Source organism: Giraffa tippelskirchi, chromosome 13 (assembly GCF_054371585.1).
Source record: "Giraffa tippelskirchi isolate mGirTip1 chromosome 13, T2T-mGirTip1v1.2.pri, whole genome shotgun sequence".
Classification (NCBI taxonomy): Eukaryota; Metazoa; Chordata; class Mammalia; order Artiodactyla; family Giraffidae; genus Giraffa; species Giraffa tippelskirchi.
Genome location: NC_137287.1, coordinates 123,395,504 through 123,412,188, shown reverse-complemented (window position 1 = coordinate 123,412,188; position 16,685 = coordinate 123,395,504). Strand labels below are relative to the sequence as shown.

The 16,685-nt window shown below is 42.9% G+C and overlaps 1 long non-coding RNA gene across 1 annotated transcript in view; it reads right to left on the bottom strand.

Moving 5' to 3' along the window:
- LOC145532423 (uncharacterized) overlaps positions 1-16,685 on the bottom strand; it is a 600,217-nt gene that overhangs the window by 270,812 nt on the left and 312,720 nt on the right. The gene's annotated exons all lie outside the window — the stretch shown is intronic.

Here is a 16,685-nt window from a genome sequence, read left to right as displayed (position 1 = left end):
CCTGCCCTCAATCTGTCTGTGTGTCTGTGTGTGTATGTGTGTGTCTGTGTGGGTGTCTGTGTCTATGTGTGTGTGTCTGTGTCCGTGTATCTGTGTCTGTCTGTGTGTCTGTGTGTGTGTGTGTGTGTGCACGCTCTGTTGTCACCCTCTCCTCCTGCCCTCCATCTGTATATGTGTCTGTGTGTCTGTGTGTGTCTGTGTGTGTGTGTGTCTGTGTGTGTGTGTCTGTGTGTGTGTGCACATACATATTTTTCCCCACTTCTCTTTCAGCCGTGCTTCCTTGAATCAATCTGCTCTACTCCATCCTAAAGGAGGCTTTCTGAAAAGATGGCCATAATCATCTCAAGCACACATGTTTATATCTCATGATGCAAGAGCTACAGAGACTTAATTCCCAAATTCCAGTTTCTAACATTATGGATAAAGACAGATTAGCCTGGCCTGCATTACTTCCCTAAAACTACACAGTCCTATGGTTGCCTAGACCCAGTCCACTGATCCACCTCTGTGGGCTTCACCAGGACAGTATGGAGTGAGGGAGGAGTCTGCATAAAGAAAGGACGTGTGCATGTCTGACTCTTCGAGACCCACCAGGCTCCTCTGCCCATGGGATTCTCCAGGCAGGAATACTGGAGTGGGTTGCCATGCCCTCCTCCAGGGGATCTTCCAGCTCAGGGATGGAACCCATGTCTCTTATGTCTCCTGAGCTGGCAGGCAGGCTCTTTATCACTAGTGCCGCCTGGGAAGCCCACAGAGGAGAGAGAACTGACAGAAACAAGAGACGGTGAGAATGAGCTGCTCTTCTGCATCACCTGGTTAAGAATATGTGATTTACGGTAAAGACTGAGAGCAACAGACAGAAATAGAAAGTTGATGCACACGTGAATTAAACTGCTCTTGTTTCTGTAGCTTTTCAATTCATGGTGTGTGTGTGCTTAGTTGCTCAGTTGTGTCCGACTCTTTGCAACCCCATGGACTGTAGCCCTGCAGGTTCCTCTGTCCATGTGGATTCTCCAGGCCAGAACACTGGAGTGGGTTGCCACGCCCTCCTCCAGGGCATCTTCCCAATCCAGGGATTGAACCTAGGTCTCCCACAATTCAGGCAAATTCTTTTCTATCTGAGCCACCAGGGAAACCCAGATTTGTGGTATAAACATCAAATAGTTGGTATGTATGAACTGAAGACTTATGTATAATAATGACATTGTTTTAAAGATGAGCAAGATGCAACCAACAGCGGGGAAGAGTCGGTGGCCCTGTCTTCAGAGCTGCAGAGAGATGCCCAGAGAAAGTGCAGGCTAGTCAGATTCCCCTAAGGAAGTAGTTCTCGGGGGTTTATGAACGCGTTCATTCATTCGTTAGATGTACGTGACAAACGGCGTTAACGATGGGGACAGGGCTTAACGTTATTTTCAGTGTATGAATCATTCACAAACTTGAGAACTTTGACCAGTATGAACAACATATTTATGTTTAGAGTGGCAGGAAATAATCCAGCGAACTTTATAAACCCACACTTTGGAGAGAGGGTAGAGATACCAAAGGCTGTGGGCGATGGCTTTTACCACGAAGCCGCTTCACGCTAACTCAGGCAGTTATGAACTCTAGTTTGGCCTGCCTTCTATAGCATCCTCTTACTGACTTATGCCCGGATCAGGGTTTACAACGTCCCAATTTGTTTTCTGGTTTTCCGTGAGGAAAAATAAAATAAAATTACTTTACGGAGTGACCCATTTTTATCTGCCTCTGTTTATCCCCATGTAGAATTATTCCTCCTAGGAAAGGTCTGAGGAAGATGGAATAATTCCCTCAATAATAAAAAGCACCAAAGTATTTTTCTCTGACAACACCCCTAGTGAAGGGGTGCGGAGAAGTTACTGCCAGGTGGAGCCAAGAGATAAGGTCAGATGCTGGCATTTATTCATGAAAATAGTAGCAAGATGGTTTGGATGTACTATTTTTAAGGTCCCTTGGAAATGCATGACAATGCTTGTGACAAGAATTCTGCATAAGAATGTCAGCAAAACAGGGCACGGGAAGCCAGGGCTTCGGTCTCTGAAGGTACTGGGGGGAGTCTCTAAGGCCAAGGCTGAAGCGCAAATCATCATTGTATTGTGAAGAGCATTGTGTCCCTGCTTAAGGAAACTCAGGTGCAGGAGAGAAACATCTCTTGTTCAAAGGACACACTCACTTCTCCTATTGTTACAAATGTATACACAGGTATTTGAGGGCAAGGGATAATCTATGGAGCTTTACAATCCAAAGAAAGAGTAGCTTTCCAAATAGAAATATTCTGTGAAATGCTTGGATATTTTAACATGAATTTGTTCTCATAGCATCACTGACTCAATGGACATGAATTTGAGCAAACTCCAGGAGATAGTGAAGGACAGGGAAGCCTGGCGTGCTGCAGTCCATGGTTGCAAAGAGTCAGACACTGTTCAGACTTCGTGACTGAACAATAACAACAAAAAAAGAATAATCGTCCTATATATTTCTTTTTTTCTGGTACATGCTTGTGTAAAACTTTCTCGCTGTTGCAGGGGGGAAGCCACTTCTGACTCCACGTGGGGAACCTTCTCTGACTTGCTTTGCGTTGACTCAGGTCTGGCCTGGAGGCCCCTGCCCCTCCCTCTGCGTGACTGTGAACTAAGTGCCTCCGTTCAGCTCATGGCGGATAGTTTGACCCTCCCGCCTGTGAACAGAGGAGACCAACACGCCCCTTCCGAAGGCGGGCCATTCCCTGGAGATGCTGTGCAGGACTGAGACCCTCCCCTTTACTAGCCCCCCGCCTCTCCCTCTCTAGTCTGCCTCTTCGCTCTAGTTCCTTATTGCTTCTTCCTGATCTATAGGAGAACCTGGCATCCAGATACCATTAAGATGGTTATTTTGCGGCGCTAGCCTGCCATCTTTTCCGGCCGCTGCTTTCCAAGTAAAGCCGCTTTCCTCGACTGGACACCTTGTGCCTCGTCCTGCAGCGAGCAGAGCGAGCTGGGACTCGGAAACAAGATGGACACTGTTTAAAACGCGAACTCTGGGAATGTGACCGTCATGGAACCCTGCACGTGTCTTCAGGCCTTATTCTCACTTGGGGAACGTGCTGAGTACCATATTGTGCTGGTCAAAAAATTCATTGAGCTTTTCTGTAACATCTTATGGAAAAATCCAAACGAACTTTTTTGGACAACCCAAATAAATCACAGTTCTGAGAAACTCAGCTCCAAACAGCCCACAAATCCACAAATGTTGAGTCGTAAAAACAAATCATGAAACCAAGGGAAAAGGAAAAATTAGACTAAATGTTGATTACTTGGAGAAAGAAAAGATAACAACTCCTGACTTACAGGTAACTGGAAAGCAATTTTCAAAAACCAGTCCTGTTTTCATGAAGGATAACAAAGTGCCAAAATAATTTCAAATAACGTATATTTAGAAATAAAAGGAAGCAGTGTTATCAGGCTAGGAACTTCAAAAATATCATCCGCCAAAAGTAGGGAATCATCCTGTACTTCCCGACATTGTTATGCCATTTAAATGGACTTTCAATTCAAAAATGAGGGGAAAAAAGGTAATTTTCTGAACTGATGAATACCAGCAATCAAAAGCTCCCAACAAGGCTCTGTTGGAATCTCAGGCATTTTTAACAAAAGCAAAACTATGATGAAAGTCTAAATGGCACTGGCAGTTAGAGATAAGCAACGTAATTGTTAGGTTGCAAGGTGAAGAAATGGTTTTGTTGGTCTCTTAGAAAGGAGACACAAAGGTTTGGGGCAATATTATGGAAGAGTAGGATCTGTTGCAAAACAAAACCCAGCAAAGCCCTCTTAATCTTTCTTTTAGTCGGTATACTTTGTTTTCTTTGTCTCTTAGGTATATTAACTTGTAAAGCGCCCTCCTTAAAAACTAGGCATCACCATGGAGATGATGCATGGAAACCGTTTTTATCAGAGTCACCGAGACTTTCTGTTCTGTCAGTTTAGTATTCTGATGCTTGCCGGCAGGCACTTGTGTGAGTGTGTTCAAGTCTAGTCTTTTTAGAAAGAGAGTGACATCCTCCGATTTTATTCCTGTTGACACTTCATCCAGGCTCTACACGTCCACATGCAGCCTTCACCACCAGACTTGTCTTATAGAATTAGGGAGTTTGTCAAGGTAGATTAAAATAAGTGTCTCCACTTGGCATGATCAAGTAGATCAATAGTGGGCATATTTGGGATCTATAGAACTTAGTAAGATGGTACAAATTAGCACTGTGAGTCTGGAGGGGACCATGAAGACAAGCAGCTCTATCTTCTATAAACAGAAGGCAGTCCCTACTCTGTGAAGCAATCTGTTGCCTTGCTGTAATTTGTCTCCTAGGATCCTGAGAACTGATACTTTAGAATAAGTAAAAACAATCAGAATACGCATATACATATGTGTGTGTGTGTGTGTGTATGTATGTATATGTACATGGGCTTCCCCAGTAGCTCCTTGGTAAAGAATTCACCTGCAAGTCAGGAGCCACTGTAGACATGGGTTCCATCCCTGGGTCAGGAAGATCCCCTGGAGAAGGAAATGACAACCCACTCCAGCATTCTTGCCTGGAGAATCCCAGGGACAGAGGAGCCTGGAGATCTACAGTCCATGGGGTTGCAAAGAGTCGGACACGACTGAAGTGACTTAGCATGCGCGCATGCTTGTGTGTGTGTGTATATGTATACATATATGTGGGGCTTCCAAGGCAGCACTAGTGATACAGGACCCATCCACCAACGCAGGAGACACGGGAGACAAGGGTTCCATCCCTGGACTGGGCAGATCCCCTGGAGAAGGAAATGGGAGCCCACTCCAGTGTTCTTGCCTGGGAAATCCCATGGACGGAGGAGCCTGGCAGGCTGCAGTCCGCGGGGTCACAGGAGCCGGACACGACTTAGAAACTAAACAGCAACAAGTTCATGTGGGATCGCGTTTCCTGTTTGGGAGCAGATGGAAATGATGTGCCTGAACTGAAAACAAGACGGGGACGTTGCAGAGCAGACGTGGAAGGATCCCATCCTCACTGAACGAGAAGCGCCGCGTCCCTCTGCAGACGGGGCTCCCAGAGGACCCGCCCCTCCTGAGATGCTGTTTGGTTCCGCTTCTGAGGTTTCTTGTGGCGAGGGGCCTACGGTTTAGATCTCGAAGCATCGGTTTCTTCCTCTAGTCCTCCTCCTCAGGCTCCCTGCTGGTCTGCGGTTGATTAAATCATCTTTGTCAAGATAACTGGACTTGGTAGAGTGTGATGTACAACTTTAGGGTAAAGGGACACATTTACTTTCCCACATAAAGCAGTCAGATCAATTTTCTGCAGCAGCAGTCTGCTAATAAAATATTTTCTCTCTTCACTAAATGCACATAATTACTCACACTTGCTCACCAATGAAAGGTTTAAGTCTTTGTCCTACCGAAACTCTGGGCATGAGAGGGGAGGGCTGGAAGGGAGCGATGAAGTCGCCGGGGAAGTCCTGCAGACGGCGGCCTTCTCCAGAAGCTGGTCGGGCGGAGCCCGGCCCGCCTCCTCCGGTCTGCTCTGGCCTCCTCGCGCCCCACGCGTGTTGCATTAGAGGTGCCAGGAGGGAAGCGGGAGCTCTGGCCCAGAAGAGAAATGGGAGGAACACGGACGCAAGCGTCTGGGTTTTGTGGCACCGGGCCCTCTGGCCCGGCTGCACTGCCCTCACAGTGTCGGTGGAGATGCCAGTGTCTCCATATTTGTGTAAAATATGTGGAAGGCAGCTCGCTGCCTGGGAAGAACACACTCTGGAGACAGACACTAGGGAGGCAGCAGGACGCTCGCCTTCACTCTTTATATTGACTAAGAAGAGACGGTGTGTTAACAGAGAGATAAGAAGCATGAACCCAGATCCGTGTGGACGTTGTGAAACACCCAGATATTTCAGATCTGGAAAGGACACGGGAGACTCTGTACTCTCTCATTTTAGAGACAAGAAGATTCAAGTCCAAAAGACCAAGGGTCACATTGCAAGCCCGTAACAGAACTTGCACTGGAATCCAGATATTCGAAATTCCCAACTTGTAAAACCTACATCTAACGGGAAGAAAACGGTCCGTTAACCGCACGTGGACTGAGGCGTTTCCCGCGTGCTCTGCATGGGGCACCACTCTAGAGGCGTGCCCCGTCTCTGCTCGCCTTCACAAGCTTCTACTGCTACCCAGAAGAGAAAACTGAGCCTAGGTGGGCTAACTGAATTGCGGGGACCCCAAACTCTTCCTCATGACTCCTGAGATGAGCATCTTCACTAACTAACAGGACGTTCTGGCCTGGGTCCACTCGGTAGATGCCAAAGTAGCTAAAAGACTGATGGCGGCTCAGAGACCCTTTTGTTGCTATTGTTGAGCCGCTAAGTCCTGTCTGACTCTTTTGCAAACCCATGGACTGTAGCCCACCAGGCTACCCTGTCCATGGGATTTCCCAGGCAAGAACACTGCAGTGGGTCACCATTTCCTGCCCCAGGGGATCTTCCTGGCCCAGCGATTGAGCTCATGTCACCTGCACTGGCAGGCAAATTCTTTACCACTGGGAAACCCTTAAAAACCTTTAAAGCTACCGAATTAGAATGAGTTGATTTATTTTTAAAATGCTATTACTTAGAATTTTACAGCAATGGTTGGCAAATCTAGTTAAGTACTTAAATACTTTTAAGAAATTATTCAACTTCTTATTTTTCTTCCTAGACAAAATCGAGTAATTTTTTTTTATTTCCCCACCCCCGAAATCAAGTAATTTTTAAAGGTCATATTCATATCAAAAAAGTGAAATCAAAAGCTTTTTTTTTCAATATTGATGTGGTCTAATTTTCAACAAAATGGCATGAGCCCTTCTCTTAACCATATGGGAAGTTCACTCCATCCCCAGCAAGTCAGTGTGGCAGAAAGCAGATGGCACGTTACAAAGGGTGTGCTTGCCCACACTCCCCTTACGCCACAGGAAATCTTTTATTTCTCCACTTACCACCCAAAACCATGTCACTGGACATCTCTCTTCATACCAAGAATCTTCTCCTTTTACATTTTTCTCTCCCCTAAGCTTTCAACTTTGCAAATTCCTATTTCCCCTTTCCACTAAAGAGTCAAAATCCCATCACTGTAATAAACAGTTATCAATCATCTACAAGTGATAAAACACCCAAGCCAAATTAATGTAAAATGGAATGCACCACATGATCAATAGTTCCAGGACAGAGCTGATTTCAAACAGAGTGGAGTGCGAGGTTCCCCCGAGTGACTCGGACAAGACGTCTTTCTCCAGGGCTGGGCTGGTTCCACGTTTAGACCCACGCGGCAGACAGCAGGGTCAGTCTGTGTAGCCTTATGTTCAAGCACAGCGGGAAAGAAAGGGTGCCTTTTCTAAAAGACCTGCGCGAATCCTAAAGCTCTTGTAACTGGACTGACCGTGGCCGACTCAGACCACCAGGTGAGCCATGATTCAAGCCAGGGACAGAGCTTCAGTCCTGGAGAAGCAACAGAAAGAACACAGCCATGAACAGCGTAGGGAAACCCCGAGTAAAAATCAGGGGCACTGTCAGAGGAAAGAGAGGCGGTTCTCCGGAAGCAAACAGCAATAAATACCGCATGCTTTTTGTATAAATCCTCCCATGTCAGAGTGAAAAAGCTCATTTTCTTAGAGAACATGTCCACTGAGGTATTTTTCCCCCAAGAAAAAGAAATTATGTTTATAGTAAGTGGATTCTTGTTTTACTTTTACCCTAACCTTCAACTCAATCTTCAGCTAGCTCTTAAAAACTAATTTCTTTCATCCCGTTATATGGAGAAACCTTCTAAAGTAATATAGATGGATTTATTTCTATGATGCTTTAATGTCCAAGTACCTGGACAAACTGAATGAAACCAGGCCAAGTGTTGCCTAATGGAGCATATGTTTTAATGCGTTGATAAAAATGATTTGCAATTTAAGCACAGCTTCTTTGCAGAGATAGAAGACGCTAGAATAGGCCACTGTCATTATTTAAAGGTGTCCATAAATTAATATTCAAGCTTGTTTGAGAATTAAGTCCTTGCTTTATGCTATGTTTAAAAATTCTGATATTTATCAGAAAAATGGATGACTGTGTTTATTACAGGTTGAATTTGGAAGGTTTAATAAGCTATAAATAGTGATTAGGTATTTAGAGCTCACATATTGACAGGTTTTACTTATATTTTCCTTTATGACTAAGGTCTAGTCAAGGCTATGGTTTTTTCAGTAGTCATGTATGGATGTGAGAGTTGGACGGTGAAGAAAGCTGAGCACTAGAGAATTGATGCTTTTGAACTGTGGTGTTGGAGAAGACTCTTGAGAGTCCCTTGGACTGCAAGGAGATCCAACCAGTCCATCCTAAAGGAAATCAGTCCTGGGTGTTCACTGGAAGGACTGATGTTGAAGCTGAAACTCCAATACTTTGGCCACCTGATGCGAAGAGTTGACTCATTGGAAAAGACCCTAATGCTAGGAAGGATTAGGGGCAGGAAGAGAAGGGGATGACAGAAGATGAGATGGTTGGATGGCATCACCAACTCAATGGACATGAGTTTGGGTAAACTCCAGGAGTTGGTGATGGACAGACAGGCCTGGCATGCTGCAGTTCATGGGTCACAGAGAGTCGGACATGACTGAGTGACTGAACTGAACTGAAGAATATTTGGGGTGCAATACATAAGAAATGCATTTAATTAAATGATCAAATGAATATAAACTGCATTGCACAGTTCTTAACTTTTAACAAGGTTTAGACCAATTCTTGCTACTATTAATAAAATAATTATGATGATGTTGGTGATGTTGATGATGACAGTGTAGCTTGGAGACACAAGTCTTATTTAGAGTCATTAAAGAGTAGATAATATTATACATCGAATAAGAGCCCCAACGGGAAAATGACAAGAGCATGGCCCCATGACAGTTTTGTCTGGCATGTAATTTACGAACATAAGTGTATGCATGTGAATGTGTACATACACAATACAACAAAGTGTGCACACCCACACACACACGCACAAACAACTTGTGTTCGAATTACCAACATGTGTGCTCAGTCACGAAGTCGTGTCTAACTCTGCGACCCATGGACTGTAGCCCCCCAGGCCCCTCCATCCATGGGATTTCCCAGGCAAGAATACTGGAGTGGGGTGCCATTTCCTCCTCCAGGGGTCTCCCTGACCCAGGGATCGAACCGGCGTCTCCTGCATTGGCGGGCAGGACCTTTATTTTTGAGCCACCTGAGACCTAAGCCCAAAACACAAAATAATGATTTCCAATTCGGTCCTTTCTTGGCGGAGCATGAGACTAAACAGCAACTATGCAATAGTTACATTTTCACAGCGGTTCTCTTAACAGAATGAGGAGCCACAGGCAAAACAACAGACGACAGGGAGAGCCACGTTCACCGGAACTCGAACCTTTGAGAACACAGATGTGCCATTATGTTCCAACAGAACTCCTTGCTGCCAAATAACCCTTTTCTTACTCAGTCATCGCATGTTTTCCCAAGGCTGGCAGAATATTATTGCCAACCTTTATCTCATGATTTCCTATCATATTCCAGCAGATATAAAGTACCTTTAAATAACTGCAAAATATATACAAATAAAAGATTTTAATATTATTTTTTCAAAGAAGAGCCCTTTTCACTGCACACAGGTATCTTACAGGCTGACGAACACAGTACTTAGCAACTTCTGGCGTTAGTTTTGCCATCTGTGAAATGGAGCAAGTCTGACACCTTGTATAGGGTGGTGGTGAGACCATGTGTAGGGTTCCTGGCAGGGGCGTGATGGACACTCCATGACACTGGAGTCTCCTCGGGTCTTCAGATCCCCCGAGTTTCCCTCTGTGAATCTACCCTTCGTGTTTAAGCCAACAGCTCTTCCCTTCTCAGCACTCTAAAAGTGATATTTCAACCAGCAACAGGGCGATGTAAGGGGGTGATTTCTGCCTCCTCGTTCTCCTAGCAGGCTCCTGCTCCGCATGACGAATGGGACATCCAGAGGGTTATTTTTCCTGCATCGCGCTCCGCGTGCTGCGTGAGGGGGTGTCAGCTGACTCAGCACATCCTGGAGCAGCGTCTCTGTGTGAATACAAAGCTCGGACCTGAATCACTAGGGCGATGACCCCACTCTCTTCAGTCTCTTCTACTAGCTGATTGCACAGGAGGACTCTTCACTGGTAGCGACTTTCTGTTGGAATTTCAAAACATCCGTGCATTTCCCTTGGACACGAGTCTTATTCAGGCAAGGACTATTTTCCTTCCTTTTTTCTCTATTTGCCCTTCTTTCTTTGTAAAGCCTGGAACAAAAGCTCCTGTATCTAGACTCCATTTTATTTTGTTGCACAGGGATCAGAAGTATGATCATGTTTATAGAGATTCTATCCATAGAAGTTACTATTTGTTTTCGAACCCAGGTCAACGGGAAGAAAAAAAATAAGAGAGAAGGGAGGGATTAAAGAGGAAAGAAGGGTAGGGAGAAGAGACAGAGAAATAGGGAATGACGGAACTAAGGCTGTGAATTTAGACAGAACTTGTTTTAAAGTTTGGACCTACAACTTTACTTGTATGCTGCAAATCCAGTGAATAAGTTCTGAAAGCCTCAACGTCCTCATCTGCACAATGGATATATTATCATCAATCCAGTCCAAGATGATATTAAAGAGATTAAATAATGTAATACACATAGAACACCAGGCTACCTGCTTCACAGAGTACACAGTCACTCTAATTCAGCCCCTAACAACTGTTACCATATTTATAGAACAGTCACTGGTTGATGCCCTGCTCATGGCTAATTCAAATATTATTTGCATCTCTACCAAACAGCTAAAGCTCACAACAGAATATTTCATTATATTAAACCATGGATTCTAGAAATGGAGACTTAAAGCAGACACTGAAAATGGGGACTTACACGATTAAAAGTCTACCTGGAATCTAATTTATGATCACAGGGATCTTTCTAGACCTTTCCTCCTGCTGTGCCGTGCTAAGTCACTCAGTTGTGTCTGACTCTTTGCAGCCCCGTGGACGGTAGCCCCGCCAGGCTCCTCCATCCATGGGATTCTCCAGGCAAGGGTACTGGAGTGGGCTGCCACGTCCTCCTCCAGGGGATCTTCCTGATCCAGGGACTGAACTCCTGTCTCTTACTCTATGCATTGTCCACCTGGGAAGGCTTCCTAGGATGTGAAAAGTGACAAAAAGAACTCAGTGCCTTAAGACCAACGTACTGCTTACAGAGAAAGGGGAAGGAATACGATTTATTCATTTGTCTCTCAGCACCCTCTGACACAATGAATGGGTTTATATGAAAAGGAAGGTGGGAGAACAGAGGAGAGAGTGGAATGATGTTGATTCCATTATAAAGCTTGTGTAACACTGGAAAAAATCAAATGCACACAGGTGGTCTGCAGTAAGCATGAAATCTACATGGACACAAAGAAAGAAGATATTGGTACCAACTGCTAAGGTAGATGAAAACAAAGATGTACTTATCAGTTATTATCTTAAATACTTCTGAAAATTAAATTCATGCCCATGGATATTGTCTTGATTATTATGAAATGAGGATGAAGTGATTACAATGAATATATTTCAAAAGAACATTCTGAAATTTCATACTGTCACTGAAATGCTTAAAGATAAAAATTCTGTGATTAAAGAGACAAGCACTCTATTTGAAATTTAGAAGTGTTATCAATATTTTATATCACAGTATTTTATAGAAATAATAATTTTTTGTGTTATTTCCTGGGCATATTTCCAAAATTATTATCAATGAATGACATTTGAAGGCAAATATTATCTCTTATTTCATATAAGCTGATAAAATGTCTGTAAAATAATCAAACACATAAAACAATTCCTGTATAACCTGACATCTGTCTTTTTCTAGCATGTATGATCATTATTATATTTAATGTCTAAGTCGCAATACTTGTGAGGCCTTGGGATTTAATTTATCTTTTTAAGGACTCAGTTTCCTCATCTCTAAAGTAAGGATAACAGTTATTAGTTCCTGGGATATTGTGGGGATTAAGTAAAATAAAGCATGTAAAACGCTCATCCTGACTCATGACACCAAGAATTTAACAGATATTTAATAGAGGTGGTGGCTGATATTAAACTTTCTGATTTGGACCAGGGGTATGCTCACTGATGCCGGCTCTTTAGTGGAATAGCAAAATAAATGAAACATAATAATCATGACTGTTACGTGTATCCCTATTTCACTAAAGTGACACTCTTCACTGTGATCTTATTTCGGTTATATTTGCAATGGTATAAAAATTATAAATACAGAAAAGGTTAGTTAGGTCCATGAAATATTAAAAATACAAATATTATATTTTTAGATTAAAAAATATTTTCCTAGGAATGTAAATTCACTCACCTTTGTTTAAAAAGACTGTGCAAGGATGTATACTGGGCTATGGTTTACAGTCACAAAATCCCAGCAATAATTTAAATATCCTCCAGTAGAAGAAGGACAAGTTACAGAACATTTATGAATCCTCTTTAAATACCAAGAAGAATGTAAATAAATGAAAGAATATGAAATTATATTTAACTTCCTCAGACATGAAACTGTGCTTAACTTATACCCTAGTGGTTTGCTCCCATTCGTGTTAGGAAGGACACACACACACGCACCTTCACAGATGTAACCCAGAGAAGCAGAAAATGGCAACAGTAATGCTGGCCTTTGAGAGCAGCACTAAGGAGCTGAGAGGCTAGAGTAAAAAAATCAAAAAAGAAAGAAAAAATCATTCTTTCTATATACTTTTTGGTGCTATTTAAAATTTTTAATGTTCATTTAATCACCTCACAAAAAAATGTGATATTAAGCTGTAAAAGGGGCTTCCCAAGTATCACCGTGGTAAAGAATGCACCTGCCAATGCAGGAGATGCAAGAGACAAGGGTTCGATCCCTGGGTTCAGAAAATTCCCTGGAGAGGGAAATGGCAACCCACTCTAGTATTCTTGCCTAGACAGTCCCATGCACAGAGGAGCCTGGCGGGATACAGACCATCAGGTCACAAGGAGTTGGATATGACTAAGCACATACACATGCATTAAACTGTAAACAAGCAGTTACGATTGCTTTTTCCGGTGGTCATTTATTTTCCGGCTTCCTAGATGGTGCTAGTGATAAAGAATCTGAATGCCCATGCAGGAGACATAAGAGACGCAGGTTCAAATCCCTGGACTGGGAAGATTCCCTGGAGGAGGGTACGGCAACCCAGTCCAGTATCCTTGCCTGGAGAGTCCTGTGGACAGAGGAGCCTGGTGGGATACAGTCCATGGGGTCACAAACAGTTGAACACGACTGAGTGGCTTCTACTTTTTTAATTTATTTTCATTTTGATTTTGATTGATTCCAGGACAGTACTGAGACACTCTAGCAATGCATACACAGGACACTATAGAATCAAGTGTCATTTGCTTCCCAATACAATAGTGTCCGTGCCATAGATGTAGTCTTTAACCATTTTAACCCGGCTGCCCAGACGCTACAAGTCTTGAGGAAGCACCTAATGATGTTTGCCCAACCGTTTTAGTTTGAGAGAGACACTGAAGAGTGAAGTGTTATATATGGGGATTCACCAGCTTTACTGACTTTCTGCGACAAATGTTAATGTTGGGCGGTGTGGTTTCTTTTGAAGGGAAAGACTGCAAACCCTTTTCTTTAAATGTAAATAATAATCAATGGCTGGAAAGCACCATAGTAGTTAATAGAACACACAGCCCTCAATTACTCTAACACCAAATGAAAATGTAATCTATAAGCCATTACTTAAGGTATTTTAGATTCAGTTAGATAAAACAAAGAAAATCTCAGAAATTCATTTGATTCGCTATTAGAATCATGAAACTTCACTGAAAAAGCAAGAGAGTACCAGAAAAACATCTATTTCTGCTTTATTGACTATGCCAAAGCCTTTGACTGTGTGGATCACAATAAACTGTGGACAATTCTGAAAGAGATGGGAATACCAGACCACCTGACCTGCCTCTTGAGAAACCTGTATGCAGGTCAGGAAGCAACAGTTAGAACTGGACATGGAACAACACACTGGTTCCAAATAGGAAAAGGAGTATGTCAAGGCTGTATATTGTCACCCTGCTTATTTAACTTATATGCAGAGTACATCGTGAGAAACGCTGGGCTGGAAGAAACACAAGCTGGAATCAAGATTGCCGGGAGAAATATCAATAACCTCAGATATGCAGATGACACCATCCTTATGACAAAAAGCAAAGAAGAACTAAAGAGCCTCTTGATGAAAGTGAAAGAGGAGAGTGAAAAAGCTGGTTTAAAACTCAACATTCAGAAAACTAAGATCATGGCATCTGATCCCATTACTTCATGAGAAATAGATGGGAAACAGTGGGGCCTCCACAACTCAGTCACCACACCTGAAGGGGAGCCCTCCACCCCCGCTCAGCACAACTAAAGAGAAGCCTGAGTAGCAGCAAAGAACCAGCACAGCCCAAAATTTACTGATCTTTTTAAGAAAAAAACGTACTGTTATGAATGTGGGGATAATAAAAACTAAATTAGAAAAGACGCCTCCAGCTCACAATGGTGGCTTTGAAGTGCCTTGTGCTTCATTATCTTACCTTCCCCAGGTGTCTCCTCAACCACCTAGTTAAAGGTATGAAGAGACGCAAATTTGTAAGAATTACAGATATGCAAATGTCCTGGACACAGTTTCTATTTTGAAAAAGAGGGTGAAAGGGCCTAAACAGAACCATGAAGTAATACACATACACATCACTTTTTCCCCATTTTCATCTCTGCATCAGGCAGAACAGTGTCACCAGACGCTAGTAGCCACTCTGTTACAGGAGATCTCCTAGAAAAGGCTTAAAAGCAATTTGACTTCTTCACTTTTCTCCCCATCCTGTCACATAAATACACACCTACAGCCCTATGTCTAAATATTTACAGTTATAAATACAGCCAAAGAATTGATGCTTTTGAACTGTGGTGTTGGAGAAGACTCTTGAGAGTCCCTTGGGCAGCAAGGAGATCAAACCAGTCAGTCCTAAAGGAGATCAGTCCTGAGTGTTCATTGGAATATTTACATACAAAGCTCCAATACTCTGGCCACCTGATGCGAGGAGCCAACTCATTGGAAAAGACCCTGATGCTGGGAAAGACTGAAGGTAGGAGGAGAAGGGGACGACAGAGGATGAGATGGTGGGACGGCATCACTGACTCAATCAATGGACATGAGTGTGAGCAAACTCTGGGTGATGGTGAAGGACCAGGAAGCCTGGCGTGCCGCGGTCCATGGGGTCACAGAGAGTCGGACACGACTGAGCGACTGAACAACAGAACACTGTATTAAATACTGTATTGAATAGCACACAATCTATCTTCATATTCGGGCAAGTATATCGCCACATTCACAATTTTTTGAATTATGTAAGTTTAAAGCACTTATTGACTGAGAATTTGCAAACTGCCAAAGTGTCAAATTTAACTATTATTATAGATGTCTGTGTGATCTATTTGGACAAGAAATAAAATCCCTAATTCATAAAATGCTTTATACTTGTAACATGGAATATATTTTCAGTAAATATACTTCAGTAAAATCACAAATGAATATGTTATAATCAGTTCAGTTCAGTTCAGTTCATTCGTTCAGTCGTGTCCGACTCTTTGCAACCCCATGAACCACAGCAGGCCAGGCCTCCCTGTCCATCACCAACTCCCAGAGTCCACCCAAACCCATGTCCATTGAGTCAGGATGCCATCCAACCATCTCATCCTCTGTCGTCCCCTTCTCCTCCTGCCCTCAATCTTTCCCAGCATCAGGGTCTTTTCAAATGAGTCAGATCTTCGCATCAGATGGCCAAAGAACTGGAGTTTCAGCTTCAACATCAGTCCTTCCAGTGAACACCCAGGACTGATCTCCTTGCAGTCCAAGGGACTCTCAAGAGTCTTCTCCAACACCACAGTTATAATCAAGATTTCCACAAAATATGTGCTCCATGGACATCAATGGACTAAAGGATTTAAAAAAATAAAGTGCAACTATGAAGTAGATTATGTAAATCACACAAATTAATTTTTGCTTTAAAAGGTTTTTGTCTTAAATGGTTAAAATGATCTCAAAATTCAAAGATGCAATACAAACCGAAACAAATTAACATCAACATTTTAAGCAAATTCTTTACATCAAAGTGAACGAGTGTGGCACCTGCGCTGCCGCCCCCGTTACCGCCAGCACTGATTTTTTCCTACGTGTGACAGGAAGCTATTCAGGAAATCAATGAGCAAAATTCATGAAAAGAGATGCTCATCAGGACAAACTGAGGTGAAATTTCTGAATTTCAAGATTAATAACAATAAGAACATTGGAAAAAATAGCAAATTATTAAGAGTGCTTATTTTAGGGTATTGGAATTAAAAGTAATATATACTGTTTGTACTTTTCCATCTTTTCCAATTTTTTCACAAAGTGCACACACTGCATTTTAATCAGAGTTTAAAAAAACACATGCTATTTTTTGTAAACTTACAGCAGCTCATAACTGTTAGCCACCTGCACCCAAGCTTTCCCTTAACCGTTACGTGATTATATTAGGACTATCTGGTAACAACATTTCACTGTGCAAAGAACACATGAATAGGCATTTAATTGC